The 4,136-nt window shown below is 45.9% G+C and overlaps 1 protein-coding gene and 1 long non-coding RNA gene across 5 annotated transcripts in view; one reads left to right on the plus strand and one right to left on the minus strand.

Annotated features, from left to right (window-relative positions):
- Positions 1–4,136, plus strand: part of LOC122541005 (SHC-transforming protein 1-like) — a 142,298-nt gene that overhangs the window by 43,078 nt on the left and 95,084 nt on the right. The window contains exon 3 of one of the 4 annotated variants that reach the window (XM_043677433.1): positions 3,032–3,119. The exons of 2 other annotated variants lie outside the window; for them this stretch is intronic. The gene's annotated coding sequence lies outside the window, so the exon portion shown is untranslated. Of the gene's footprint in view, positions 1–3,031; positions 3,120–3,162; positions 3,196–4,136 lie in introns of those variants that run through there. One more of the 4 variants, XM_043677431.1, reaches the window with a different exon arrangement.
- Positions 1–4,136, minus strand: part of LOC122541006 — a 17,220-nt gene that overhangs the window by 9,438 nt on the left and 3,646 nt on the right. The window contains exon 2 of the long non-coding RNA XR_006309487.1: positions 3,225–3,386. This is a non-coding gene — a long non-coding RNA (uncharacterized LOC122541006). The remainder of the gene's footprint in view (positions 1–3,224; positions 3,387–4,136) is intronic.

A 4,136-nucleotide genomic window follows, 5' to 3' on the forward strand; every position in this document is an offset into this window, starting at 1 on the left:
CAAGAATTTAGAAACCTCATTCTTAATGATGGATTCTAGAATTTTACCAACAACCGAGGTTAGGCTGATTGGCCTATAATTTTCCATCTTTTGTCTTGATCCTTTCTTGAACAAGGGGGTTACAACAGCGATCTTCCAATCATCCGGGACTTTCCCTGACTCCAGTGACTTTTGAAAGATCTCAACCAACGCCTCTGCTATTTCCTCAGCCACCTCCCTCAGAACTTTAGGATGTCGCCCACTAGCACTTTCTCTTTTGTAATGGCAACCATACTCAACTCAAACCCCTGACTCCCTTTCATTGTTGGGATATTACTCATGTCTTCCACTGTGAAGGCTGATGCAACGTACTTATTAAGTTCTCCTGCTATTTCCTTATCTCCCATCACTAGGCTTCCAGCATCAGTTTGAAGTGGCCCAATGTCTACTTTTGCCTGTTGTTTGTTTCTTATGTATTGAAAGAACTTTTACTATCATTTCTAATATTACTGGCTAGCCTACCTTCATATTTGATCCTCTCCTTCATTATTTCTGTTTTTGTTATCCTCTGTTTGTTTTTGTAGCCTTCCCAATCTTCTGATTTCCCAGTGCTCTTGGCCCCTTTATAGGCTCTCTCTTTTTCTTTGATAGATTTCCTGACTTTCTTTGTCAGCCATGGCTGTCTAATCCCTTCCCAGGTAGTCTTTCTTTTCTTGGGGATGAACCTCTGTACTGTGTCCTCAATTTTACCCACAAACTCCTGCCATTTTTGTTCTACTGTCTTCCCCGCTAGGCTCTGCTTCCAATCGATTTTCGTCAGTTCCTCTCTCATGCCCTCATAATTACCTTTATTTAACTGTAACACCATTACATCCGATTTTGCCTTCTCTCTTTCAAACTGCAGACTGAACTCTACCATATTATGATTGCTGCTTCCTAAGTGTTCCCTTACTTTATTATCTTTTATAAAGTCTGGTTCATTACATAGCACTAGGTCCAGAATAGCCTGCTCCCTTGTGGGCTCCATGACAAGCTGTTCCAAAAAGCCATCCTGTAAGCATTCCATGAATTCCCTTTCTTTGGATCCACTGGCAACATTATTTACCCAGTCCGCCGGCATATTGAAGTCCCCCATGATCACCGTGACCTTGCCTTTCCGACATGCCTTCTCTATTTCCCAGTACATGTTGCGCCCCTGATCCTGACCACTATTAGGAGGTCTGTACATAACTCCCACTATAGTTTTTTTGCCTTTGTGGTTCCTCAATTCCATCCACACAGACTCCACATCATCCAGTGCCATAGATTTAATTTTGTTCTTAACTTACAAGGCAAACCTGCCCTTTCTGCCCACCTCCCTGTCTTTTCAATAAGTTGTAAATCCTTGGATGTTTAACTGCCAGTCCTGAACCCCTGCAACCATGTCTCTGTGATGCCTACCACATCATAAGCATTCATGATGATCTGTGCCATTAGTTCATCTACTTTGTTACAAATGCTACGAGCATTCAGGTAAAGTGCCTTAATGTTAACTTTATCATTAGAGATATTGGAAGTCATAAGATGTCCCAAGTTATCCTTCCTTTTTGCTGCATTCCTAATCTGCCTCAAGCTTAAATCCACCTGCACACATGCTATCCTGCTGCTTATCTTTCTATTTAACTCCATACTCCCTGTCGCTTTCACTTTCCGTTCCCCCTAACTCAGAAGTTTAAAGTCCTACTGACCACCCTATTTATCCTCTTCGCTAGAACATTGGTACCAGATCGGTTCAGGTGGAGACCATCCCAATGGTACAGATGCCCCCAGTTCTAAAACTGATGCCAATGCCCCATGAAATGGAATCCCTCTTTCCCACACCAATCCCTTAGCCACGTGTTTACTTCCCTAATTTTCTTATCCCTATGCCAATTGGCACGTGGCTCGGACATAATCCGGAGATTATGACCCTTGAGGACCTGTACTTCAATTTCCTTCCTAGTGCTTGATAATTCCCAAACAGGTCCTCCACCCTAGCTTTGCCTATGTTGTTAGTCCCAACGTGGACCACAACTGGATCCTCCCCCTCCCACTCCAATATCCTTTCAAGCCAGTCGGAGATGTCCCGCACCATGGCACCGGGCAGGCAACACACCATGCGAGATTCCCGATCCGGCTTGCATAGGATACCATCTGTCCCCCTAATTATAGAATCCCCTATAACAACTACTTGTCCTTTTGCTCCCTCCTCTTGAATGACCTTCTGCACCATGGTGCCGTGGTCAGCTGGCTCATCCTGTCCAGAGCCCTTTTCCTCATCCGTACAGGGAGCAAGAATCTCATATCTGTTGGACAAGGTCAAGGGCTGAGGCTCCTGCACTCCTGAACTCAGGTTCCCCCTACCTGCCTCACTTACAGTCACACTCTGATGTCCCTGATCACTAACTGAATGTGAATTACTTAATCTCCCAGGTGTGACTGCCTCCTGAAACAAAGCGTCCAGGTAACTCTCCCCCTCCCGGATGTGCCGCAGTGTTTGAAGCTCAGATTCCAGATCATCAACTCTGAGCCAGAGTTCTTCCAGCAACCAACACTTGCTGCAGATGTGGTCACTGCCATTCACAATGGGATCAGCCAGCTCCACATCATACAGCTACAGCACATCACCTGCACAGCCATCTCTGCTTAGTTAATTACTTTATTACTTTGTATAAATTTGAGTTAAAATACTTTCTAATACCTCTCTGCTATAGTCTTTTTCTAAAAACCAATTAATAGATAAACCATAAAAATTAAATTTTTAACCAATCACCGATAAAGAAATAGAAAATCCTTAAATTAACAAACCAGAGTCCTATTTTTGGTTGGGGTGTGGGGTGGGAGACACAACACGTGTAGTGTCTCGAGTTCAGCCACTGCCGAGATATATTAACGGCAGTTCCCTGGTCGTCGCTCCCGCTCTTCCTGCTTATTAACTAGTTTAGAGGAGGATGGCAGGTGGGAGACACTACAGTAGTAGAGTCTCGTGTTTAGCCGCCTTGCTGATATATATGATCACTGCTTTCCTTCCCAGCTGCCCCTCTGGTCCTCGTCACTTCCTCCACTGCTCCCGCTTCTTCTCCGTTGCTGCGCGCACTCAAAATGGCTGTTGGCGTCGAAGGGTGAGTATTAATACTCACTGCTATCCTTCCTGGCTACCCCTCTGGTCCCCGTCACTTCCTCCGCTGCCCGATACCGGTAAGTAATTTTAATAAAAACTGCCTTACCTTATCTGCAGTCTTCTGAGTTCATCCTCCCTCTGCTGCTGCTCGCACTCAAAGATTCTTAGCAAACTTGATCGTGTCCTCCTGTTTCCTATTCCCTTATCAGTCAAAGTAAACACTCAGAGACACAGTATGGCTTTAACTCCTTCATCTTTATTCCAGGCCCTGGGGGGGAAGAGAGAAAATGACTGCCCATGTGTATAGAGACATGAGTTCTCGGTCTTCTCTCGAACAGCAGATTCTTAAGGAATTACATACAAAGGAACCTCGATTATCCAAATATCAATTATCCGAAGAAGAGCTCAAGGTCCCGATAGAAACGTTACATCAAAAGGTGTTTCCAACGCTGATCGCATTGTTTGTTTACAACGATTAAAAATGAACTCAGCTTACTGAAATGCTGCCGAGAACAGTCCTGGTCATTAAAGGGAGCCCAGGCACCATCTTCAAATGACTGACCACCCGCCCTCTCTCTCCCCACACTTGCCATGGAGTTTTACAAAGGGGTGTACCATAAACCCCTCCCCTTTCCCCAGATAATCTCTCCAACATTGTCCTATACAGAGTAAAAGTAAAAAGTTGCAGCAAAACGTTGTGTATGCGCACACATGTGCTGTTTGTGACTCACCCCAAAGGCAGCAGAATTCTTGCTGTTGGTGTCAGTCTGATTGCCCCAGAGAGGGATTGGGGGAACGGACGGTGCAGGGGATGGGGTGGGGGAAGGTGGGACGGGCAGACAGGGGCAGGTTTGGATGGGATTGGGGGGCAGGCTGAGGCAGACATTGGGTGGGGGTCCAGATGGGAGGGGTGGGTGTGGACAGGGTTGTGGGAGTAATGGGGGGGACAGGGGCTCATGTGCTGTGTGCTGCTGCCTAGTCTCCTGAACAGGGAGCAGACTTAGCAAATTCTCGCTGT

Source organism: Chiloscyllium plagiosum, chromosome 36, assembly GCF_004010195.1.
Source record: "Chiloscyllium plagiosum isolate BGI_BamShark_2017 chromosome 36, ASM401019v2, whole genome shotgun sequence".
NCBI classification, from domain to species: domain Eukaryota; kingdom Metazoa; phylum Chordata; class Chondrichthyes; order Orectolobiformes; family Hemiscylliidae; genus Chiloscyllium; species Chiloscyllium plagiosum.